Source organism: Chrysemys picta, chromosome 1 (assembly GCF_011386835.1).
Source record: "Chrysemys picta bellii isolate R12L10 chromosome 1, ASM1138683v2, whole genome shotgun sequence".
NCBI classification, from domain to species: domain Eukaryota; kingdom Metazoa; phylum Chordata; order Testudines; family Emydidae; genus Chrysemys; species Chrysemys picta.
In genome coordinates this window covers 1,690,399-1,716,374 of record NC_088791.1, presented here as the reverse complement: position 1 = coordinate 1,716,374, position 25,976 = coordinate 1,690,399, and the positions used below count along the sequence as shown (strand labels likewise).

The window sequence follows — 25,976 nt, the reverse complement described above, 5'->3', positions numbered from 1 at the left end:
GGGGAAGGTGTTATCAGTGCTGCAAGGATACAGTGAGGTGTTTTCCAACAAGCCAGGAAGAACACACTTGCTAACTCATAAAATCCTCACCAAAGGGATACAGCCACCCCCTTCTAGGCCTTACAGGGCCACTGGCAAGGTGCAAGAGCAAATTCATATAGCGATACTAGCTACATTAGCCCCCATCAATCAGGAAAGAGATCTTGGAGTCATCGTGGATAGTTCTCTGAAGACGTCCACGCAGTGTGCAGTAGCAGTCAAAAAAGCAAACAGGATGTTAGGAATCGTTAAAAAGGGGATAGAGAATAAGACAGAGAATATCTTCTTGCCCTTATATAAATCCATGGTACGCCCACATCTCGAATACTGTGTACGATGTGGTCTCCTCATCTGAAAAAAGATATACTGGCACTAGAATAGGTTCAGAGAAGGACAACTAAAATGATTAAGGGTTTGGAACGGGTCCCATATGAGGAGAGATTAAAGAGGCTAGGACTCTTCAGCTTGGAAAAGAGGAGACTAAGGGGGGATATGATAGAGGTATATAAAATCATGAGTGGTATGGAGAAAATGAATAAGGAAAAGTTATTTACTTGTTCCTATAATATAAGAACTAGAGGCCACCAAATGAAATTAATGGACAGTAGGTTTAAAAAAATAAAAGGAAGTTCTTCTTCACACAGCGCTCAGACAACCGGTGGAACTCCTTGCCTGAGGAAGTTGTGAAGGCTAGGACTATAACAGGGTTTAAAAGAGAACTGGATAAATTCTTGGAGGTTAAGTCCATTAATGGCTATTAGCCAGGATGGGTAAGGAATGGTGTCCCTAGCCTCTGTTTGTCAGAGGGTGGAGATGGATGATAGGAGAGAGATCACTTGATCATTACCTGTTAGGTTCATTCCCTCTGGGGCACCTGGCATCGGCCACTGTCGGAAGACAGGATGGACAGGATGGACTGGGCTGGATGGACCTTTGGTCTGACCCAGTATGGACATTCTTATGTTCTTATGTTTAATTGGCGAGCCTATAACCCATATTATCCAAATTAATAATATTAATCTCCTAAATCAGGCAACACAATTGTGAGTTGGCCTGTGCCCCAAACTAAGAGGCAGGTCCAATCTTTCATAGGCCTAGCAAAATACTACAGAAAGTTGGTGTGTGGGTTCAGGGACATTGTATCCCCAATCACAGACCGGTGTAAAAAGCACCAACCCAATAAGGCGGTTTGGCCCGAAGCATGCCAGAGAGGTTTTGATAAGATAAAGGCACTCTTGTCTGGAAGGCCTGTGCTAGCAGCTCTGTCTTTGATAACACGTTTGAACTGTGTACTGATGCATTTGACCCTGGCTTGGGTGCTGCTCTGATGCAAACGGGGGAGAGCAACAAAACCCACCAAATTCCTTCCCAAGTCAAAGCGCTTTCACCCACTGAACAGAATTACTCTGTCATAGAAAAGCAGTGCTATGCCATAGTGTGGGCAGTTAAGCAACTGAAGCCTTACCTCTTTGATGGGAAGTTCAAGATCCTAAGAGACTATTCACCCTTAATATGGCTAAAGAGAACAGAGGGCACAAATTCCAAACTATTACGCTGGAGCCTGGTCCTGCAAGAGTTTGACATGAAGCCTGTGCCCATAGAGGGGAAAGAGAATATGGTAGCCGATGCCCTGTCCAGGAAAGAGGACCTTGGGCCCACTGCCTCTGCATTACTCAGTGACTAACACTCTTGCAGTAACCTAAGAGGAGAGTGTGACACTCTAGACGTTAACGCAGCACCTGTCACCCCATATTCCCCAAGGCGATATAATTATGATATAATTTTGCTGTATCTTGAACAAAATATATCAGGTGAGGTGTCAATGGAAAAGCTATGGTTTGCTGAATATGATTATCCTATTTCTATGCTGGTATTATTTTTGTATCTGAAGTTAGGAATATTGACTATAGACAGTAACTTCTCACTTAAAGTCATCCCGGTTAACGTTGTTTCGTTGTTACGTTGCTGATCAATTAGAGAACGTGCTCGTTTAAAGTTGTGTAATGCTCCCTTCTAATGTCGTGTGGCAGCAGCCTGCTTTCTCTACTGCTTGCAGGAAGAGCAGCCCGTTGCAGCTAGCTGGTGGGGGCTTGGAACCAGGGTGGACCGGCAGCCCCCTATCAGCTCCCCACTCCCCTAAGTTCCCTGTGCGGCAGCTGCCTGCAGTTCAGCTGTGTCCCTCCCCCCACTGCCATGTGCTGCTCCTGCCCTCTGCCTTGGAGCTGCTCCCCGAGACTGCTGCTTGCTGTGCGGGGGGGAGGGAAGGAAGAGGGGGGCTCATGTCAGGCTGTCCCCCTCCCCCCTGCTCCTGCACCCCGCTTGCCCCATCTTCTATAGAGCAGGGGGGACAGACCAGGACTCAGGACGGATGGAGCTTGCAGCAGTTGCGATCTCAGCAAGCTGGTCTAATTAACAAGGCAGTGTACTTAAAGGGGAAATGTGCATATCTCCCTCCATTCCTGCTGCCTTGTGTAGAGAGAGAGTTAACCCTTGAGGGCTCAGCCAATTGCTAGTTCATCATTTAGCAGTAAGGGAAATATCCCTCCCTCTGACTCTTCCACCTCAACCAAACTTCACAATCATCATCATTGTGTACCAGTATTAAATTGTTTATTTAAAACTTATACTGTGTGTGTGTATATATAGTCTTTTGTCTGGTGAAAAACATTTCCCTGGAACCTAATCTCCTCATTTACATTAATTCTTATGGGGAAATTGGATTCGCTTAACATCGTTTAGTTTAAAGACACATTTTTCAGGAACATAACTACAACGTTAAGCGAGGAGTTACTGTACTTGTATTTCTAATGTGTTTGCTCTTGCGGTAACTCCCACAAGGGAACTTACATCCAGTCTAGCCAGCACATTGTGAGGGAACTATTCAAGGTGATGGCCGTTAAGAAATACAACAGGCCATGGAAGAAGCTTATGTGCACCTAGTGGACTTTCCTGTGGACCCTTCAACCAGTATATGGTATGACAGACCCAGACCAGTGGGGTACAGGAGTCTGGTAGAGGGCAAATATACTGGTCACTGGATGAGTAGTTTTCTGTTCCCTGAGTGACCAGAGCAGGGGCTGCACTAGAGTAATCAGGAACCTGCTAGAACCAGTTAAGGCAGGCAGGCTAATTAGGACACCTGAAGCCAATTAAGAAGAAGCTGCTAGAATCAATTAAGGCAGGCTAATCGGGGCACCTGGGTTTTAAAAAGGAGCTCACTTCAGTTTGTGGTGCGAGTGTGAGGAGCTGGGGGCAAGAGGCGCAAGGACCTGAGAGTGAGAGAGTGTGCTGCTGGAGGACTGAGGAGCACAAGCGTTATCAGACACCAGGAGGAAGGTCCTGTGGTGAGAATAAGGAAGGTGTTTGGAGGAGGCCATGGGGAAGTAGCCTAGGGAGTTGTAGCTGTCATGTAGCTGTTACAGGAGGCACTATAGACAGCTGCAGTCCACAGGGCCCTGGGCTGGAACCCGGAGTAGAGGGCGGGCCCGGGTTCCCCCCAAACCTCCCAATTGACCTGGACTGTGGGTTCTTCCAGAGGGGAAAGTCTCTGGGCTGTTCCCCAACCCACATGGTGAATCTCTGAGGCAAGAAAATCCGCCAATAACCGCAGGACCCACCAAGATAGAGGAGGAACTTTGTCACAATGGATAATGGCTGCTATGGCTTGCTGAAGCATGCAAGCGCACATGATTACATCATGTGATACCAGACTCCATCTTGTGCCTGTACTTTTCCACTAACTCTGCTGTGGGCTTCGTTTGGGACAATGAAGTTCCCTCCACATGGAAGAAGCTATAAAAAGGTAGAAGTGGCATCAAGACCTGGCCTCATTTCCTCCACAACTCAACACCTGAAAAGACATGTGGAAACCAAAGGACTTGGACTGGAGAGATGGTCCCACATGGGAAAGAGGAAACCCCAGCCCTTGTAACATGGGTGTGCTGCTACAGCCATGCTGTTAAAAGGTGTGCAGTGTAGCTGTTGTTTATTAGCAGGAGAGCTCTCCCTCCGACAAAGCGCTGTTCACACCGGCGCTTTTTGTCGGTAAAACTTTTGTCATTCGGGGGGGGGTGTTATTTTCACACCCCTGAATGACAAAAGTTTTACTGACGAAAGTCCAGTGTTGACAAAGCCATAGGTAATTTACTTTGATCTGTACAATTATTTCTTATAATCACTTAAAATCTATCGTTCTGTAGTTAATAAATCTGTTTTCACCTAAAACAAAGTTTGAAATTCCAAGGGAAATATCATAGAATATTAGGGTTGGAAGAGACCTCAGGAGGTCACCTAGTCCAATCCCCTGCTCAAAGCAGGACCAATTCCCAACTAAATCATCCCAGCCAGGGCTTTCAAGGCCAAGCGGGCCTTAAAAACTTCTATGTAGGAATGTGTTGCTCCCTAATCACAAGCCTTGAAGAACGGCAAACTGTTCCCTTGGCAATGAGGCAGGAGTGACCTTGTTCTAGCGCCTATGTTTGGGAAACTTATTTGGCTGATTTGAGTGTTTCCTCGCAGCTGGCATTCACGCGCTCAAGAGATGGGTTTGTTATCTTATGGTCATGTATACTGCCTGGCCTTTTTATGCGCAGGAATGTAACCACTAAGAAGTGTTGTAAACAAAGTAAGTAAAGAATAAAAGCCCCAGGAAAAGTTCCTGGAGGTAGAAGGGCTTTTTGGCTACCACAGACCTGGCGTTCTGTTTCCTTTCCTGCGTCGTCACCACAGCTGGTGACCCCGACGTGATAACCCCCTACTCACCGGCTGGATATGCCGAGCGCGCCCGCGGCTGTTTGGCGCCCCTTATTCGTGAGTATGGGGGGCGAACTTTCCAGTGCCCAGAAGGAGCACACAAGAGAGTTCAAGATTACACGGCAGCGATCATGCATCGTTGTCCCAGTCGCTCATATTGAGGACCCCTTAAGGGAAATAGATCGCCAGTGCCCCTGGTATCCGGACTGTGGGTTGGTATGGCTTCTTGACTGGAAAACAGGTTGGAAACTTTGAGGGCATAGAGGAAGGAAAGGAGTAAGTAATTATAGGCATGGGGATTTCAAATCCCCAGGATGATAATTGGAATGGTAAAATGTGTATGAGACAGAGTTTTTGTACCAAGGTGCAAAGCTCTCCTTTATTCTGCAGAATAAAGCAACTCCTCCTTATCCCTGTCTGGCTGTTATTGGCTCTCAGCTAGGTGGACCCGATATTTCGGTAACAGTTTCTGGTGACTCCACCGGGACTCTCCTGGCTCGGACATTGGACTCCGGACGGCTGCGGCGAACTGGGAACGGCGCCAACAGGGTGTTTCGCCCCTTTTCTCTGCTTCACCGCAGCCCCTGGGATTCGTGCTCCGATAAGGTGAGTCCTAATAGGATAAGGAGACACTCTCTGGTAAAACCCTCTAAGGATAGCTCTTTGAATTATATGTTAAGTAAATGGCCTTTACCCGGTGTTCAATAAAGAAATAGTTACACCTTGTGTAGAAATTGATGTGGCTAGTGTTGTGGAAATTGAATTGTGGAGAACATGTGCAGTATATATTGTAGTAGAGGTATAAGAAATGCAAACCTACCAATATAGGTTGTGTTGTCTTGTTCAGATCACTGTGTGTTTGAAAGCAGGAGTTAGAAGTAAAAGGCAATCAAAAGTCCAGGAAAGTTAATTGTGTCCCTTTTTAAGTAAGAATCTTTAAGCCGTGGATAGCTTTGGATCTGGAAGCAAGCCAGAAAGCATCTGTATTAATGCAATTTTCTAACTAATAAGGTAGTAGCCACTGAAACCTGGGCTGCATATGAAACAAATACAAGGAAATATGTGGTAATTCCTCTGTTTTGCCTAAAATCAACAAGAGTATGTGTAATAAAGTAAATATTTTAAGCAATGACTGACTACCCAGAAGGGGTAGACCTCAGTTCTTTTGTCTTTCAGATCATCAGAGAAAACGGATGCCAGCTGAATAGCATTCGATGTACCATGCATTTACTGGTACAATAGGAATTATTTTTGTGTTCTTTGTCCTGTCTTGTGGTGTTTGTCTTGTGGCCAGAATTGTTGGGTTTAATATTTTCATAGGACAGTCTAGCTCAAATTTAAATAGAAGGGTTAAATCAAAAAGCAGATACTTGTTTTATTCAACTTGGAATACAAAGTGTTTGGATAAATCAGGAAAATGTGATATACTAAAGTCTGATATATTTGCTTAAGTAAGAAAAAGAAACTTCATTGGCCAGATTTTTTAATTGAAAAATTGTTGTTAAAATTTGCATACCAACAGTCTTTGGAAACAAGGACATGGAAGGTTAACCCACTCCCCATATTGCCCATGGGATCCTTCTGGCTACCTCAGATTTCTAGCCAGAGGGCTGGGGAGGGAGGAAAGTGATTGGACACCAGAGGTTGTACCAAGTGGACTCCTCAAAAGTGGGTGTGCTTGTCCTGGTTTGTTGCTCCAAAGCTCTGTAATAAAGTTATTTTACTGGAAGGGTGTACATGGCATACATTGAATAATAAGACTAATGTACTGTATAATGGCAATGTGTATGTGTTCATTGTTGGAAAAAAGTGTATAAGTGAAGAGTGAAAGTTTCCTTTGTAGGTTAAAAGAAGCCGAGAAAGGGAGAAGAGGAAAAAGCACGGAATGAGTTAACTGAGGAAAAAATAGCTAGCAAGCTCAGTCCAAAGATAAGACCTGGCTGACAGCCACGAAAAGGGGGGGCCTGATTGTGCCCAAGCAACTGAGATCTGCAAAACACTGCCAGGCACTAATGAAATGTGTTAGGTTTTTTTTCACAGATAAAAGAAGTGCTACCCAAAGACCCTAGCAGCCCTGCCATTTATTGAAACAAGGAAACTGAGTCTATGTAAAGTCCATCAACGAAAGACTACTTTGGCTCCATGCTGGAAAGGCCCTTTCCAAGTCCTGTTAACCACCAACACCGCTGTGAAGTGCCAAGGACTACCTGCCTGGACCCATGCTTCTCATTGTAAAAAGACCCCTCCACCTCGGGAGGACTCTCCGACTGATGATAAGCCTATTTCTCCTTCTAGCTCTGCTGTGTCTTCTGGACAGCAGGAAAAAAAAAAAGACAAGGTGAAGTGCTAGTAACCTCTCCCTTGTCCACTGACAGACCTACTGTGCCTCTAGATTTTTCTAGAAGAAGCAAAACCATTACAGGGTGATGTGCTAGTAACCTCTCCCCTGTATGATGCTAAACCACACTGTTTCAGGAAAAGAGAAGAAGGAACACTTGCTTCATTGAAACCACAAAGTCCAGGAATTCCTGACTACAAGAGACATTAAGAACTGACCCTGGTGAAGAAACAAAGAATTATACACTAGCAGGAAGAAATTTGTGGAACCCATTCTTGGGAACGTGGTATTGATTAGATTTTAAGGTTTATTCTACAGGCTGCGCCCTGTGTTTTGGATAAGTCCTTCAGTATGTATTGCCCCCCCTAATTAGATTTTAAATGATAAGTACCAAAGGCACCTTGTTGCCATTGCCCCTGCCATCTCCTCCATCACACTATTACCCCTGTAACACATCCAAATACAGACAATGCCATATATTTGATAAAACCAATGGCCAAGACCTTCACACTTTAGTGACCAGCGAACCCCAAGAATTAATCATTGCAATTGATGGGCTCTATAGCGAATGTTCCTGGAATTTGCACTGTGTTAAATGAGAGAGGCCCTTATTGTTATTTAGTCACCCAATCAGTGAACCATTAAACGAAAACCCCGATACAGGCTGGAGTTGGTGAGTTACATGTTATCTCCGCCCTTAGTTCAATAACCCAGAAGTTGCTAACAGAGATGGTATTGAATATCACTGAGGCTGGGAAGGCATTGCAGTGGGATCTAGCATGTTCAGACATTCAGGATTTCCGGAATGACTAGCTAATGGCCATTCGAAATGATCTAGAGCATCAGGCTTGGCCCACTGCCCTTACAGACACATCAGGAGTACCATCTGATCTGTGGCATGAAGACATATTTGGAGACTTTCTGGATGGAAGTGCGGACGTTCTCAATGCTCCTTCCAAGCATATGGACCGGTTGAGGGGGTGTGGGCTCCCACATACCGAATCCTGCCGGGTCCATAGGGAGGATGCATGTGGGATTGGGTAATTTACCAAGACATCTGGGAAATTAGACTACCTGGTATGCCCAATTGATTTTAGTAGTGCTCCGGAGATTACATCTGACATTTGGATGGGGTTAGGGAGTCAATGGACATTTTGGCCGTTAGGACCCCCACAGCTTCAGTGTATCCGTAAATTGAAGCCAGGAGAAGTTGTCACTGTTCATGACTACGTTTGCTGGGAGGGTAGGGGACAAAGAACTACCCTGACAGGACACTTACTCTTTTAAGCTAATGATAGCTGTATGTATGTTAAAGCCTCCACAATGCAAGACATACATTTTAATCTCATTACCACTGCAGGCAATCATATTATTTACTGGCCTGCAGATAGAGTTTTTCAAGTAGCCCTTAGGTTCCAGGTACCCTTTAATTGGACTAGTTTAGTACCTGATAGATTTCAGAATTTGTTTTCACTGTTATCAGAGATTCAGAAAATCTCTGAAGTACAAGGGCAAATTCACATGCTTTAAAATATATATTAAGTTGAAAAGTATGCTTTCCAGACAGCTTATAGAGTATCCATTTTATGTACTAAGTAGGATGTATTGTGCTTTATGATTAAGATTGTACAACAGCCCCATTATAGTATTGCTATGGGAATGTTATTGCTTGTGTTGCTATTAGTTAGTTTAGGATTATGTTATCATTGTTGTAAAAGACGTAATAATAGTAATACCTTTCATGTTTATGCTAATCATGCATTGTCATTACATCCAATCAAAACCCCTAAGATTGAAGCATCTGATGTAGAATTTGAAGTCCAGGGCTTAATGCAAATAGAGATTTAAGAATGTTTGTTGTACTAGAAGTACAAAAGGGGGGGGGTCGTGGAAGCAGAGAAAGAACTGTCAGAAAAGAACTGCTATGCACGACAGTTTGTTAGCAAGAGTCAGGCTAACTGTAACCCTGATAACGCGAGATTTGTAGAAGCGAGGATTGTGTGAGGCGGGTGAGAAAGTACTGTGTGAGAAGTTATTGTGACTTTGTATAGTTAAGGTGTAGAAAACCTTGTGTAGATAAGGTCTAGAAAATATTGTATGTTGGCAAGAGTCAAAACAAGTAAGGAATTAAGATATCAAGATGGCCTATGTATAACGAAATGCAGCTGTCACTCATTATTTTTGTAATGAAAGGTATAAATGCAAGGTTTGTTAAGTACCTGCCTTGTTCCTGTTTGCAAACCATTCGATTTGCAAAAATAGAGTATTGATTAGGTATAGCTTTATACCCCTGTGACGTTATTGATATAATCTGGGACCAGATAGATCATTGTTGCAACCAAGGTCCTGTAGTGGCACGCAAATCTTGTATAAAGGGGGTCAAATGGGGTGTCTAAGACAAGGTTATGGTTTACTGGTTATGATTATGCTGTCTATATGTGTGTATCACTTTTGTAGTTGAAGTTATGAATATTGGCTCTATACTGTCTGTATTTCAAACTTATGCTATGCTGCTGGGTGACATCCCAGACAAACTGGTGTTAGCTCTGCCTAGCCTGCTTGATGGCCCATTAAGGACCATCAGCTATACAATGGACCCATTGAGAGAAGGCAGATACGCCTTGTAACTCAGCAAAGTATGCAGGGACTGGCCCATGTGACTCCAGACTCCATTTTGCTGTAATTTTCCACAGTAAGAACAAAGAGGTGTTCTTACACCTGGAAAAGACTACATAAGGCTGATGCCGCATCTCCATCTTGTCTTCAATCCTGCTTCATACCTCTGGAGGAACTTTGCTACAAGCTGAAGCTTTGAACAAAGGACTGAGGACCCATCCCAGCGGGGGATGTATTCCAGAGACTTGATTTGAACCTGCAGTTTATTCCATCGCTGCTGCAAGCCTGAACCAAGAACTTTGCCATTACTGTATGTAATTGATTCCATTTAACCAATTCTAACTCTCATCTCTATCTTTTTCCTTTTATGAATAAACCTTTAGATTTTAGATTCTAAAGGATTGGCAACAGCGTGATTTGTGGGTAAGATCTGATTTGTATATTGACCTGGGTCTGGGGCTTGGTCCTTTGGGATCAGGAGAACCTTTTTCTTTTACTGGGGTATTGGTTTTCATAACCATTTGTCCCCATAACGAGTGGTACTGGTGGTAATACTGGGAAACTGGAGTGTCTAAGGAGATTGCTTGTGAGACTTGCAGTTAGCCAGTGGGGTGAGACTGAAGTCCTCTTAGTCTGGCTGGTTTGGTTTGCCTTAGAGGTGGAAAAACCCCAGCCTTGGGCTGTAACTGCCCTATTTGAGCAATTTGTCCTGAGTTGGCACTCTCAGTTGGGTTCCGCCAGAACCGCATTGTCACAACCCCCTTTGTAGCAAATTATACTAATAATACTTGTGCCAAAGTAGTTAATTGTTTTACTTACAAACCCCATGGGGGGGTGTTTGGCAACTGGTCAAGCCTTATGAGATTGGCATTTTGCTTTGCTGTTTTGTTTAGTGTATACCCAATCTAGTGGCATTGTGTATGCTACCCTGCGAGAGCGCTTTGTTTAAACACCGCATCTATAAAATAAAATAGGGGGGGATGTAGGAATGTGTTGCTCCCTAATCACAAGCCTTGAAGAACGGCAAACTGTTCCCTTGGCAATGAGGCAGGAGTGACCTTGTTCTAGCGCCTATGTTTGGGAAACTTATTTGGCTGATTTGATTGTTTCCTCGCAGCTGGCATTCACGCGCTCAAGAGATGGGTTTGTTATCTTACGTGCATGTATACTGCCTGGCCTTTTTATGCGCAGGAATGTAACCACTAAGAAGTGTTGTAAACAAAGTAAGTAAAGAATAAAAGCCCCAGGAAAAGTTCCTGGAGGTAGAAGGGCTTTTTGGCTACCACAGACCTGGCGTTCTGTTTCCTTTCCTGCGTCGTCACCACACTTCTAAGGATGGAGATTCCACCACCTCCCTAGGTAACCCATTCCAGTGCTTCACCACCCTCCTAGTGAAATAATGTTTCCTAATATCCAACCTAGACCTCCCCCACTGCAACTTGAGAGCATTGCTTCTTGTTCTGTCATTTGCCAGCACAGAGAAGAGCCGAGCTCCATCCTCTTTGGAACCCCCGTTCAGCTAGTTGAAGGCTGTAATCAAATCCCCCCTCACTCTTCTCTTCTGCAGACTAATTAATCCCAGTTCCCTCAGCCTCTCCTCGTAAGTCATGTGCCCCATCCTCCTAATCATTTTCATTGTCCTCCGCTGGACTCTCTCCTATTTGTCCACATCTTTTCTGTAGTAGGGGGACCAAAACTGGGCACAATACTCCAGGTGGGGCCACACCAGTGCCGAATAGAGGGGAATGATCACTTCCCTGAATCTGCTGGCAATGCTCCTACTAATACAGCCCAATATGCCATTGGCCTTCTTGGCAACAAGGGCACACTGCTGACTCATATCCAGCTTCTCGTCCACTGTGACCCCCAGGTCCTTTTCTGCAGAACTGCTGCTTAGCCAGTCGGTCCCCAGCCTGTAGCTCAGGAACAGGGGTTGGTGCTTTGTCTTCTCCACATTCAGGGAGGGCTGGACTGGGTAATAAACTTAACTGGTAAGGCTTCTGACCAGGGAAAGATGGTACAGCTCTGGGGTCCCAGGTTGGAGAGCTGGGGTGATTGGCTGGAGCCTCCCTATGGTTGGTTCATGAGTGGCTGGCAAAAGCATTCATGTAAATCAGCTGGGTGTGTCCCTGCCTGTGGATGGCTGTGTAAATGTAGGACCTGGAGAGGATTCCAGCTTGTCACAGCCTCACAGTCTGTGACAGAGCCCAGATTGATATGTCAGAGGGCTCAGTGGTGTAGTAAGATGAGGCCCTGAAACATAAACCCTTATCAGAGGCCTAAAGTAATGGTCAAGACTTTGCTAACATAAAGCAAAGATAAGCTGTGAGCCAGAGGCAGGCCCTGCTCACAGACGCTGGCAAGGAAAGGGTTAATGCTGCAAAAAGAGATATACCTAAAACGTACTGGACACCAGCTATCAGAACTGGCTCCGTGGATGAGGGGAAAGCAGTGGATGTGTTATTCCTTGACTTTAGCAAAGCTTTTGATACGGTCTCCCACAGTATTCTTGCCGCCAAGTTAAAGAAGTATGGGCTGGATGAATGGACTGTAAGGTGGATAGAAAGCTGGCTAGATCGTCGGGCTCAACGGGTAGTGATCAATGGCTCCATGTCTAGTTGGCAGCCAGTATCAAGCGGAGTGCCCAAGGGGTTGGTCCTGGGGCCGGTTTTGTTTAATATCGTTATTAATGATCTGGAGGATGGTGTGGACTGCACTCTCAGCAAGTTTGCAGATGACACTAAACTAGGAGGCGTGGTAGATACACTAGAGGGTAGGGATCGGATACAGAGGGACCTAGACAAATTAGAAGATTGGGCTGAAAAAAACCTGATGAGGTTCAACAAGGACAAGTGCAGAGTCCTGCACTTAGGACGGAAGAATCCCATGCACTGCTACAGACTAGGGACCGAATGGCTAGGTAGCAGTTCTGCAGAAAAGGACCTAGGGGTCACAGTGGACGAGAAGCTGGATATGAGTCAACAGTGTGCTCTTGTTGCCAAGAAGGCTAACGGCATTTTGGGCTGTATAAGTAGGGGCATTGCCAGCAGATCGAGGGACGTGATCGTTCCCCTTTATTCGACATTGGTGAGGCCTCATCTGGAATACTGTGTCCAGTTTTGGGCCCCACACTACAAGAAGGATGTGGAAAAATTGGAAAGAGTGCAGCGGAGGGCAACAAAAATGATTAGGGGTCTGGAGCACATGACTTATGAGGAGAGGCTGAGGGAACTGGGATTGTTTAGTCTCCAGAAGAGAAGAATGAGGGGGGATTTGATAGCAGCCTTCAACTACCTGAAGGGGGGTTCCAAAGAGGATGGAGCTCGGCTGTTCTCAGAGGTGGCAGATGACAGAACAAGGAGCAATGGTCTCAAGTTGCAGTCGGGGAGGTCCAGGTTGGATATCAGGAAAAACTATTTCACTATAAGGGTGGTGAAACACTGGAATGCGTTACCTAGGGAGGTGGTGGAGTCTCCTTCCTTGGAGGTTTTTAAGGCCCGGCTTGACAAAGCCCTGGCTGGGATGATTTAGCTGGGAATTGGTCCTGCTTTGAGCAGGGGGTTGGACTAGATGACCTCTTGAGGTCCCTTCCAACTCTGATATTCTACGATTCTATGATTCTATGAAGAACAGTCGCATACTTGTACATTCCACACACAACAAGGAACAAACTGAGCCATCCTAAAGACAGGGCCAAAAGGGTAAAATGATGGATAGAGTTCTTTTGTTCCAACCAACATGTACAAGGTGAGAGGTGGCACCTTACTACGTAGAGGGGTTGTACCTTGCTACGCAGAGGGGTTGCACCTCAATATGTCAGGAGTGCTGTGTAACTTGTTTGTATCTGTGTCTAAGAATGCATCCCTGAGTGGGTGTCTTGGTCCAGCTGAGGGGGCAGTGGAAAGTCCCGTAATTGACTGAGCCGGGTCCATTGCCGGGGGCACATATTCATAGTACGTCCCCTAGAGTAACGTCTAGAGAGAACTATTACTGTGCTTCGTTTGACAATAAACCTGGCCGGTGCCTTCGTTCCTTATCAGAGTCTGTGGTCATTGGGGGTTCTCTCAGGATCTGCTGTGTCAGCGATCTGCACAGAGCCGGGGCAGCACACAGAGGGAACACACACACGCAGCCGATTAATATCACCATCGAACAGACCAGAGCATAACACCGGGAGTTTATGACAACACTGGTGACCCCGACCGCTGATCTGGTGAGTAAGCGAGCTGTCCCCTGGGGGATGCATCTGTTGGAAGTAACGGAAGAGGAGAAGGACCTCGGAGTCCTGGTTGATCGCAGGATGACTATGAGTCGGCAATGTGACGTGGCCGTGAAAAAAGCTAATGCAGTCTTGGGATGCATTAGGCAAGGTATTTCTAGTAGGGATAAGGAGGTGCTGGTTCCGTTATACAAGGCACTGGTGAGACCTCATTTGGAGTACTGTGTGCAGTTCTGGTCTCCCATGTTTAAAAAGGATGAATTCAAACTGGAAAGGGTACAGAGAAGGGCCACTGAGATGATCCAAGGAATGGAAAACCTGTTGTATGAAAGGAGACTCGAGGAGCTCGGTTTGTTTACCTTAACCAAAAGAAGGCTGAGGGGGGATATGATTGCTCTCTTTAAATATATCAGAGGGATAAATACCAGAGAGGGAGAGGAATTATTTCAGCTCAGTACTAATGTGGACACGAGAACAAATGGATATAAACTGGCCGTCGGGAAGTTTAAGCTTGAAATTAGACGAAGGTTTCTAACCATCAGAGGGGTGAAGTTCTGGAACAGCCTTCAGAGGGAAAGAGTGGGGGTGAAAGACCTCTCTGGCTTTAAGATTAAGCTTGATAAGTTTATGGAGGGGATGGTTTGATGGGATAACGTGATTTTAGTCAATGGGTCAATAACGTGCCATCGCTGGTAATTAGTAACAATGGTCAATGATGGGATATTAAAAGTTACTACAGAGAACTTTTTCCAGAGGGTCTGGCTGGAGAATCTTGCCCGCATGCTCAGGGTTCAGCTGATCGCCATATTGGGATCGGGAAGGAATTTTCCTCCAGGGTAGATTGGCAGAGGCCCTGGAGGTTTTTCGCCTTCCTCCGGAGCATGGGGCGGGGGTCGCTTGCTGGGCAGGGGTTGCTTGCTGGAGGATTCTCTGCGACTTGAAGTCTTTAAATCATGATTTGGGGACTTCAACAGCTGAGTCAAGGGAGAGAATTATTCCAGGAGTGGGTGGGTCAGCTTTTGTGGCCTGCATCATGCGGGAGGTCAGACTAGATGATCATAATGGTCCCTTCTGACCTTAAAGTCTATGAGTCTATGAGGAAGCGCGATCTAACATGGCAGAAAACCTGGAGCTAGGGAACCCCCTTATCCCCTCCCTTTATATCTCCACACAGTTTGATAACTCACCGACCCGCTGGATTGCCAGTATGAGGGGTCCATATGAATTTTTAAAAAGTGGGGAAACATGGAGTGGCATATGTAGAGCGATGGTAGAAAGCGAGGCTCTAAAAAATAATAATAAAAGTAAAAAAGCAATAATTGTGCAACTACTGTCTATGGCAGTGAGATGGCTCAAACAGCACGCCACCATGCTAGCCGGACAGGTAATGGACAAAACAGGGAAGTAGAAGAGGCAACCCTGGTCAAACACACCTCTATCTACCATATGGACAATTAAGTTAACAATCAGCTAAAAACCACTAGCTGGACCAGATTAAGCCATCATTTAATTTCAACTTGGTTACTGTGTAAAAACAACTGTATTATTGCTGTGCTACTGTATTATTGTTGTACTGTTGTCTTATTGCTGTATTGTGTTATTGCTGTACAACATGTACAATGTGCATAACCTTGCTAAACTCTTTAACCAACACACAGGTAAAAATTAACAAACAAATGGCAGCAAACAACGTGAAGACAAGTGAAAAACAAAGTGGTAAACAAACAAAAAGTTACACAGTAACTAGAAATTGGGTAAACACATTGCCTGTTAGTACCAGTCATAATTTGGGTCACTGACACTGCATCCTAGCTGAGGCACATGTTATTCAAAACAATCTTGTTCAGAGTCTGGGTACCAATACTACATCCTGACACAGCACTATTTGATCAATTGGTTACTGTCCATTCAGCAGGTTATCTGGAAGACAGCATCCATAAGAAACAACTGGATCTATGTCAACTACTGGTGTATCGCAGAGCCGTGCAACCAATGGAACAGAGAAGCTGGCCACTTCTATTTCCTGCCCAGTGAAACTTACCAGAGGGTGACAACCAGCAGTAAGGGTGACCTATAACTTGAATGGACAGTACTGGGTAGTAACTAATTACAATATAATTATATATAAAGGCCTCAGTGACGTTTTACTTTGGGTCAGTTCTGTTAGTTACTTTCCTGTCCCTCAAGGCACCATCTATGGCCTAGGTACCGGCCTTCACCGGCGCTGCTGAGAGCTGGAGAGAGGGGCTCTATGCCAGCAAGAGCTCACCTCCAGCCTTCCTGGCCTTGGGGTGACACCTCCTGCTCCTGGCTCTGGGCTGAGCTGAGAGCAGTTCCAGTCACCCAGCAATGCCCTGAGTGGGCAGGGCAGTGCCAGCGGTTTCAGCTCTCCACTCCTGCACGTCTCTCTGTCGCTCTGGAGCTTGGCGGGGGCTGACCCCGGTGGCGGCTCTGGCAGGAAGCCGGCTGCTGTTTCCCTTTCCAGGAGAAGGGTCGGCAGCAAGACTGGTTTGTACCTGGCTCCATGTCAGTGACTGGAATTAGGAGGTGCCCCACGTGGTCACTGAGGGTCTCAGCTGCAGCACAGGGAAGGGCCTGATGGCTCTAATGCCAGCCGGGGGAGGGAGGGCTAAATGACATCCAGCGAATCCACAAACCGCAACACCCCACCAGGGGCTGGTGCTCTGAGGCCTGAATCAGTAACTGCAGGACCGCTGGGCTCTGATTGGCTGAGACAATTGCACCCAGCAGGCGACTCATGACATCCATCCTGTCCCTACAGCTAACAAACGGGACATGGGGAAGTTCCTGCCCCAGGGGTCAGGTGAGTAACATCCTGCTGCCCCGAGGTTGTAGCTGAAAGCCTTCAGCTCCCCACAGCATTTCCTCAGGGCTCTGGCTCTGAACGCAGCTGCTCTATGTTCTTTGGTCAAGACTTCCAACAGGGCCTCAGTTTTGAGGTCCTCAGCTGGAGACTCCAGAAAGGAGCAGGAGCGCTCAGCAGTCAGCCCCCAAGAATCAGGCCATGTGGACATGACTCAGGTCGGACACCGCAAGTCCCGTCACTTTTCCATCCTCGACCTTCTGTCCCTCCACACACGCTTTGCGTTTCCTGTGTTAAGATGCACGTTGCTTGATTACGCCCCAAGCACCAAATGGCTCAGATCACCCTGGAGCCCTGCCCTGCCCTGTCCTTTTCTTGTTTGTTTGTCTTTGGATTTATACGCCTAGTAGAAAAGGTGCTTTTCCTAAATCCTTGTGCTTTAATGGTTATTTAAAACCACAACTAAACATAAAGGCAGAAGCCAGTAGTGGCCTCGCCCTGCACAGCAGCAGCTGGCCAAACTAATGCACAGGCCAAGCCATACGGAGCTGTGTCGGGCTGCAGGGAGAGTCAAGGGAACCTGGTTACCCCAGAGAGCAGAGAGCTCCTCCAGCCCCTGCCCGGAGGCAATGAGCCGGCACTTTGTTATCTCAGGTCATGGCCGTCTGGGTAAGTTGCTCACTCAGGGCTGGGTCCTGATGCACCAGAACTGTTAGATTACAAAGGAAATTGCAAGTGTGGCAGCAACTGTCACCTCTTATGGGACAATAAAATGGGGACACCAGAACAGTCTGTACAGGAGAGCTCAGTGCCTGGCCCTGCGGTCTGTATTCCTAGCAGTGTGGGGTGGGTGCTGAGCAGGACGGGGAGAGGCTGGATCCCTGAGGGATGCTACAGATGGTTGGGGGGTCTTGGAGTGGAGGAGCTGGGCCCATCGCAGGTTACAGAGTCATAGAGTTTTAGGCCAGAAGGATCATGTACTCCCTCGCAGAACTAGCCCAAAAGAGAACTTCCTTGGGAAATTAACATGTTGTGTGTCACAAGGAGAGAACAGGAGGGACCCACGTGCCCAAATACTCAAGGCCCTGCAATGGCAAGGAACTGGTTAAGTGATATATGCCCAGATGATCCTAGCAAGTGACCTGTACCCCACACTGCAGAGGAAGGCAAAAAAGCCCCAAGGTCCAAGCCTATCTGATCTGGGGGAATATTTGTTCCCTACCCTGAGCATATGAGCTAGGCCCACCAGTCAAGCACTAAGGCCTGGTCTACACTGCAGAGTTTGGGGGCAATAGGCAGCGTTTGATGGCAAAACAGTGGAGGTGAACACACTGCAATGCCACTTGGCCCCTCCTTAGTCCTTTGTTCTCCTGCTGGTCACACCAGGCTGGCTTCCTGCAGAGGGGGCGGCCGTCCATGGTTGTTAGTTGCTAGGTACCAAAAGTCCAGGCAATTAGAGTGACCGTTGTTTTCTCAGGCTTTCCATGGGCGTAGGGCCCAAGCCCCAGACAGCCAGTCATTGGTCACACGTGGAGCTCTGCAAAGAGTAAACAAACTCGCCCCCAACATGTAACCATTCTGCATGTAGGAGAAACTGAGGCACACACGGCATTCATACAAAATGTTATGAAAAATTCACACAGTGTCACATTTGGGCTTTTCAGGACAGGGGCTGGTTCTAGAAAGAAAGGCCTTGGTGAAAATCTCATCTCATCTCCCACACGGACCCTGAGCCCCCAGCCCTCAGTGCAGAAAAAGCTCCTCCAGGAGGAATCAGTCTCAAGCCCTGACCTGTAAATTGGAGTCTCGTCCGCACTCCAGTTCACTTGTAGAATCACAGACTATCAGGGTTGGAAGGGACCTCAGGAGGTCATCGAGTCCAACCCCCTGCTCAAAGCAGGACCAACCCCAACTAAATCATCCCAGCCAGGGCTTTGTCAAGCCGGGCCTAAAAAACCTGTATTTGCTGACAATGACGGGAGGTGGGGAATGGGGGGGATAACCCAAACCGTGCAGTGATGGCACCAGTCAGCCCTTGTGGTGCAAACAGAGCGATGAGCCTGGGCTGCCTGTTACAGACCGTGCTGGGGAAGCGGCATGTAGACTAACTGTCTGGAAGAGATGAGTATATCTGGGCTCTGATTGGCTGAGACAATTGCACCTAGCAGGGTGGTTCATGGCACCAGTGCGGTACCTACCAGTAACAAACAGGACATAGGAAAGTTCCCGTCCCAGGGGTCAGGGGCTGTAACATCCTGGTGCCCCAGGGATTCTACCGAAAAACTTTCCCTCCCCAAACACTTGCTCAGGCTCTGGCTCTGCGTGGAGCTGTGGTTCATTTGCCGGCTGTTCGGCACTCAGATTTCCCTGGCCCCCACGTTGAGTTACAGGGCAAATGTCACCCACCCTCATCGCTCGTAACCCCAAGGGATTGATTCACTATATAGCATCTCTGGGAGCCACTAAAGAGACCGAGGTGCCCTGGTTAGTGAGAGAGAGCCAGCAACGAACTCGTATACATCAAGCACAGGCACGGTGGTGCCGGCGTCCCCCGTATGGGAGACCTCTGTGACGTTGCGGTCCTCACGCACGCCTTCCGCCTCCTGACGTGCCCGGACGCCAAAGTGAAGAATGTTGCAATGGCCGCCCTCCACGCCGCCACCGAGAAACGAATCGGCAGACCTCCCTCCGACCAAGATGTGGCCACCTTCATGAGCGGCTCCCTGGATGGCGACTTCGCCCGGGACAGGGGAGACTTCGCCTCGCTGTGGACCCGCGCCCGCATTGCCACGCGCCGGCTGGGAAAGCGCCTGGGCTGCCGCTGGGAATGGAACGAGGAACGGCAGGAGCTGGGAGTCCTGATACCGTGGATCGGAACGGAGGACAACATCATCGTCACCCCCGGAGCCAGAGGCGTGCTGGAGAGATCGCTGAAGGCCGCCGTCCACGCGCTCTACGTGGACGCCCTGAAGAAAAAGCCGGACCAGGGTAAAGTCTTCGAAGTAACCAGCAAATGGGACTCCAGCAACCACTTCCTCCCCACAGGCAGCTTCACCCGGTTCGCCGACTGGCGGTTCATCCACCGCGCCCGGCTGAATTGCGTCCCGCTCAACGGTGCCATCCGCCACGGGAACCGGGACAAACGCTGCAGGAAGTGCGGGTACGTCAACGAAACCCTGCCCCACGTCCTATGCTGCTGCAAGCCCCACGCCAGAGCCTGGCAGCTACGCCACAACGCCGTCCAGGACCGTCTAGTGAAGGCCATCAACCCGCGTCTGGGAGAGATCACCGTCAACCGCGCCGTCCCCGGCACCGACAGCCCGCTGCGCCCGGACATTGTCGTCACGGACGAGGTGGGGAAAAAGATCATCCTGGTCGACGTAGCGATTCCGTTCGAGAACAGGACCCCGGCCTTCCGCGAAGCCCGAGCCCGCAAGCTCGAAAAATACGCCCCCCTGGCTGACACCCTGCGGACTAAGGGTTACGAGGTTCACGTCGACGCTCTGCTCGTTGGGGCCCTGGGTGCCTGGGACCCGTGTAACGAACGCGTGCTGAGGACCTGTGGGGTGGGCCGTCATTACGCGCGGCTCATGAGACGCCTAATGGTCTCGGACGCTATCCGTTGGTCCCGGGACATTTACATCGAGCACATCACCGGCCACCGCCAATACCAAGAGTGAGCCGGGGAGACCTCGTGCACCCACACACACCCCCTGCTGGACCCTATCCCCTGAGCCCTAAACCCACCAAACCTAGCTGAATCCCGCCACGTGAGGGTCACCCCATCCCCATTACCCAACCCGCTTACTTATACCCATGACTATCTCTACCTCCCGTATGGGTGATAGACCCTCACCGTTTATCGACTGTGTCCTGATCCCGCCCACCGGTTACCCACCTCTCATTGGGGACATTGCAGTGTGTATATACTATGTGTGCTGCCCAGCCCCAAAACACCAACATACCCCCATACTCTGTATGCTACCCCCAATGACCAATAACTTACGCTTCAAATTTTCTGTATCGTTTATTTCTTTTAAATATTCTCTGGGAGCCACTAAAGAGACCGAGGTGCCCTGGTTAGTGATGGGAACAGCCCAAGGCCCTCAGAAGTTGGGAGCTGATTGAATTATCCAGACAGGCCAGGCCCCCGCCACATGGCACTGGGAGCTCTGACGGCCCATCTCTTCCTGGTCAGGCTCCAGGGCCAGGTATGCTGCTGCCCAGCACCAGGTACAACTGACCAGAGGGTCCTGCTGTCCCACCTCCCAGATGGAGCAGGGGGCAGGGGCATTGCACTGAGATGGCTTCAGCCATCTCTCTCAGGCAGCACCCACAGACCTGTGACGGGCACCAGCTCCTGCCCCCCGAGCGCCCCACATCTACTCTAGAACATCCCACAGGGGGCCAGCCTCTCCCCGTCCTGCTCAGCACCCACCCCACACTGCTAGGAATATGGACCAAAGGGCCAGGCACTGAGCTCTCCTGCACAGACCGTTTGGGTGTCACCATTTTCTTGCCTCATTATGAGGTGACAGTTGCTGCCACACTTGCAATTTCCTTTGTAATCTAACAGTTCTGGTGCCTCAGGACCCAGCCCTGAGTGAGAACTGACTCAGAGCTGACCACCACCACAACCTGGGACACTCTCTGAATGGATCAACGAAACCCAGCTCTCACCCCTAGGGGACAGGCCCAATGCTGCAGAGGACCATCAAGCTGTCAGTCTGGATTCAGAAAAGGCAGAAATCTTCAACAACTGTTGCTGTTCTGAATTTGCAGAGAAGCAGGAAGATGTACTCATCTTTTACAGTGATAATGACATACCTGCTATTCCACTGCTAGCTGGAGAGGATTTAAACAGCAACTAATGAAAAGAAACATTTTTAATTCAGCAGAACTGGGTAACTTGCACCAAGAGTAGTACAAGAAGTGACCTCTCTGAAGAAATAATGTTGATTCCAAGAAATCTTGGAACACCAGGGAATTTTCAGGACTGGAAAAAAGCAAATGTTGTGTCAGTATTTAAAAAGAGTAGAAGGGATGACCTGGGTAACTAGAGGCCAATCAGCCTGATTTTGGTCATAGGCAAGGTAACTGTGCTGACATGATATGGTTAGACTCTGTAAGACATTGTCTTAGTGCCTCTGGACTGTTGATTAAAATCTGCACTTCACATAATCAGTGTAGCCCATATTAAATAAACTAAGAACTGTGCCAGGACAACTATTTAGGTAGAACTAAATAAATAAATGCATCCCTAACCAAAATAGTTGTATTAGTACAAAGAACTGCATGTAGACCAGGCCTTTACACGTTAGGAAACACCATAATTAAGGTTGCCTGTACAACCTTAGCACAGTGCTGTTCTGCTTATGTATTGTGATTCAGACTCACAAGTGTGGCTTTGGCATCAATTCCCTTCCCCTCACTGCATCAGTTTCCACCAAACTACCTAGGGAAGTGGTGGTTTCTCCAGCTACTGGTGTCTTTTAATGAGGACCAGGCCTTGATCCATAACAAGCTACTGTGCTCTACTGGAGGCCTGTTATATACAGGGATGGCAGAGGGCTCAGATTAAATGATCTATCGGTCTCTTATGGCCTTACAGTCTACAAATCCATGAGAAACTGAGTGTGGCATGTTGAGTAGCCTATGATGTTTCCTTGTGTAGCCTGCTTGATCCCCAGAGCTAACAGTGAGTGAGTGGGGGGTGATACAAGGGGAGCAGCTCAAACATCCAAAGGGTTTGGCCAGGGGCAGGACATCAGCCCTGCAGGGCAGTGGTGAGTGTGGACGTGACATCACAAGGACTTTTTGCAGGACCTCAGCTTATTGGTCAAAGGAGGTTGGGAGGTGGTGACCTCACAGAGAGACCCTGACAAGGGCCAGGCAGGACAGGCTGCAGGGCAGGGGCAATCTCAGAGACCCCCCATGGCTTTGCTGCAGCCAGTCGCCTTCTCATGGTATCTCCTTGAAGACTGAGAGAGAATTCAGGTTCAGGTACATGAGCATGAGAAGAAACCTCTATGGAATTTTCTCCTTTCCCAGTAATAATTTTGTGAGAAAACAGACATTCCTGTTGAGGAGGTAAGAGCCCCAGAGAGGTTTGGAACCTATTTAACCTGATCCATCTGGTGCCGGCCAAATTCTAGGCATGGAAAATACTAGGTAGGGTGGCAGAGTTTTTTTCCCACCTAGGCCTTTGTCCCTTAGAATTACTGGAGACATTGGGGCTTGTGTGTTTTGGATTCCCTTTTCCCTGCTCCCCTCCCTCCACTGGCAAGGAGGGAGTTGCTCTCATGGTGGGAGGCCCTCACAAAGAGGTGGGACTGGAAGAGTGCTCTGACAGACATCCCCGATGGTGACCTTGGCCGTTCAGAAGGAGGGTGTGATGTTGCACTCTATATGATTTTATGAAAATATGTTAATGAGCTTAAATATAATGTAACTGGAATATACTTCATGCAAAAGGTCTCTTGTAAGGTATGTGACAAACTGGGCCTGTTCTCACTGTGGTCTGTGAATGCTGACAGGGGAGTGTGCTGGGATAGTCTGCATTGGAGGATGGGATCTGCCCGAGGGCGCATACCTGAGTGTGTAACATGAGAACCCAGGAAGGGGTTGAAGGCCAGGTGACTCCTTAGCCCGGGAAACTGAACAAAGGCTGTGGGAGGGGTCGCTGAAGGGGGTGGGCTGGAAGCAGGCTGGAGAGATGGCTGGGAGGCAGAGATGGCTCTGACCTCCCAAGGGGGGCTGGGCTGGGATGCCCGGGGACCCCAAGATGGACCTAACTGAGGGGGTCCCTGTTGTCAGTGCCTGCAAGACCTGTCTTGGACTGTATTCCTGTCATCCAAATAAACCTTCTGCTTTACTGGCTGGCTGAGAGTCATGGTGAATCGCAGGAAGCCGGGGGTGCAGGGCCCTGAGTCCCCCAATACTCCGTGACAAGGTATCATTACAAACTTTATTACCTACTGAGTGTGATCATCCTATTTGTATAAATGTACCACTCTTGTATCTGAAACTAGAAATATGAAATATAACTCTGAGGGCCTATTGTAATTATGCAAAGTGTGGGCCATTGATGGTGGTTTGGAATCTTGATGACTCCCATAAACCAGGACAATTGTCTGCAGAATTGTTAAAGACAGGGGCAGAATGGACCTGCGGCCCAGAGCAGCAGGAAGCCATGGCCCAGTTAAAACAAGCCTTGGCCCAAGCCCCAGCTCTACCATATCCTCATGTAGGAGAACCATTTGTATGACAACTGGCAACTACAGACAAGGGAATGGGAGCTGTGCTAAGCCAGAACCATGGGACAGGTCTCCCACCTGTAGCTTATGCCTCCAAGACCCTGAGTGAGAGAGAGAAGGGATTCACCCCATGTGAAAAGGAGGTCTTGGTACTCGTTTGGGCACTACAGCATTGGGAATACCTGGTGGGTTTGTCCCCTGTGTTACTAAAAACAACCCACTCCCCAGTGAAGTATGTAGTCACTGCTAAAATCAACAACAGCCACGTATCTAACCCTCGATTGGCAAAATGGACCCTGGCTTTGTTAAACAAAAATGTAGATCTGGAAAAAAAACCTCAGCACTATCCCCAATACCTTACGGCCTCCTGTTAGAGGGGGAAGAGCACGAATGCCCCTTACCTGAGCCACTGCCTCGGGAGCCATCGTTCTTCGAGGGAGGGGCCGTGCTGAGTGAGATGCTGGGAGTAGCAGATATTGTTTGGTTTGTGGACGGCTCGTGTTTCTATGAAAACAGCCATCCGCATGTGGGCTTCGCTGCTGTAAAAGTGCCTACGGGCGAGGTGCTGAGCGGACAGCGTGACCATACTCTGCCCAAGCGGCCGAAATTGTGGCTCTAGCAGTGAAGGAACAGAAATGGACACTGTGTAGAGTCAAGCACAGGAGTTTATTATGCACAGTGCTGGCAGAGTGCCACTTTGCTTATTAGGCTCATATCTTCCTAATGTGCCATGGGGCTCCCCATCCTCCCAACCTCCAGAGCTCTGCTCTAGGTGCTCCCTTCACCCTTCCTGCCCTCACTGATCTGCTATTGGGGGTTCCGCCACCCTCCTGCCTCCCTGCTCCATCGGGACAGGGGCTGGAAGGACTTATGAAAGATCCCTGGGGTTGGGAAGGGCCAAAGGGGGATAAGGACCAGGGGCCACCCTGCAGGTGGTGATGTGCCAGGCCCCACAAATGGGAGACAGCCGGTTCAGTCCCAGCTGCGGAGTGTGGGGCGCTGGGCACCGCTCTCTGGGACAGGACGCTCAGCTCAGGTCCATGTGGGACGGGGCGTAGGGCCGTGGGCAGCGGAGAGCTGGTTAGACCCTGTCCCAGGGCCCAGGCAGCTCACACAGGGGACGTCTGGCACCCGGAGCCCATTCCAAGGATTGGCTGCCACCAAGAGCCCAGCACCCAGCGCGGAGGGGAGAAGGGACTGGAGGGGGCCGGGACTCACCTGTCTGTTTTTCTGTCTGTCTGTCTAGGTGGCTGGTCCAGACTGGGTATTGGAGTTCAGCCTGGGCCCGGCGCTGGGTCCCCGGTGGGTTTATAGCCCAGCGGGGGGAGGGGCTGGGAGGAGAAGGAGGAGGGTGAATTTGGAAATGAGACCAGATGTGACGAGACAGATAAGAGATGGCCCCCACTTCTGCTCAGCTTCCTGCTGCCCCCTGAGGTGCCCTGGCGTGGCTGGCGGGTCGAGCGTTATTGCTGCTAGTCCCAGCCTGGCACTGGGAAGGGGGCGCTGGGGCAGGCGCTGGGGCAGGCGCTGAGGCAGACGGATGGCCCAGAGGGCACATGTAATACCAGGGTTTTCAGAACACAACGCAATAGTGACTTAACTGTTTCTCTCCAGACACTGTCAGGAATAATGATTGGGAACACAGCAATTCCATCTGTTTAGATGTCAGCTTCTTGCTTGAATAGAAGCTCCCTTGGACTGCTCTGAGGTATTTACTTTTACCTAATCTTTTATGGCTAACTCTACCAAAGCACATAACCTATAGTCACTCCTAGTGGGTAAGCACAGTCACCTCTACCGGGTCACCAGTTCTTCTTATTTCAAGAAACTACTCATGATCTCCAAACATTTCTAGTATTTCTAGCCAGAACAACATGTCAGGGGCACCAAAAACCAAGGTCACTATCCACTCACTCTCGTCCATAACTTTCT

At 48.5% G+C, this 25,976-nt stretch overlaps 2 protein-coding genes and 2 long non-coding RNA genes across 4 annotated transcripts in view; 3 read left to right on the top strand and 1 right to left on the bottom strand.

Annotated features, from left to right (window-relative positions):
• LOC135983191 (C-type lectin Cal-like) overlaps window positions 1–25,976 on the top strand; it is a 235,504-nt gene that overhangs the window by 118,958 nt on the left and 90,570 nt on the right. The gene's annotated exons all lie outside the window — the stretch shown is intronic.
• LOC101939714 (C-type lectin-like) overlaps window positions 1–25,976 on the bottom strand; it is a 525,580-nt gene that overhangs the window by 421,456 nt on the left and 78,148 nt on the right. The gene's annotated exons all lie outside the window — the stretch shown is intronic.
• LOC135972650 (uncharacterized) lies at window positions 4,392–11,032 on the top strand. The gene is made up of 2 exons (XR_010589131.1): window positions 4,392–4,663; window positions 5,968–11,032. It is a non-coding gene; the product is annotated as an uncharacterized LOC135972650 (long non-coding RNA).
• The window catches only part of LOC135983428 (uncharacterized), a 256,391-nt gene continuing 253,707 nt past the window's right edge, over window positions 23,293–25,976 (top strand). Inside the window, exon 1 of the long non-coding RNA XR_010601067.1 lies at window positions 23,293–23,740. This is a non-coding gene — a long non-coding RNA (uncharacterized LOC135983428). The remainder of the gene's footprint in view (window positions 23,741–25,976) is intronic.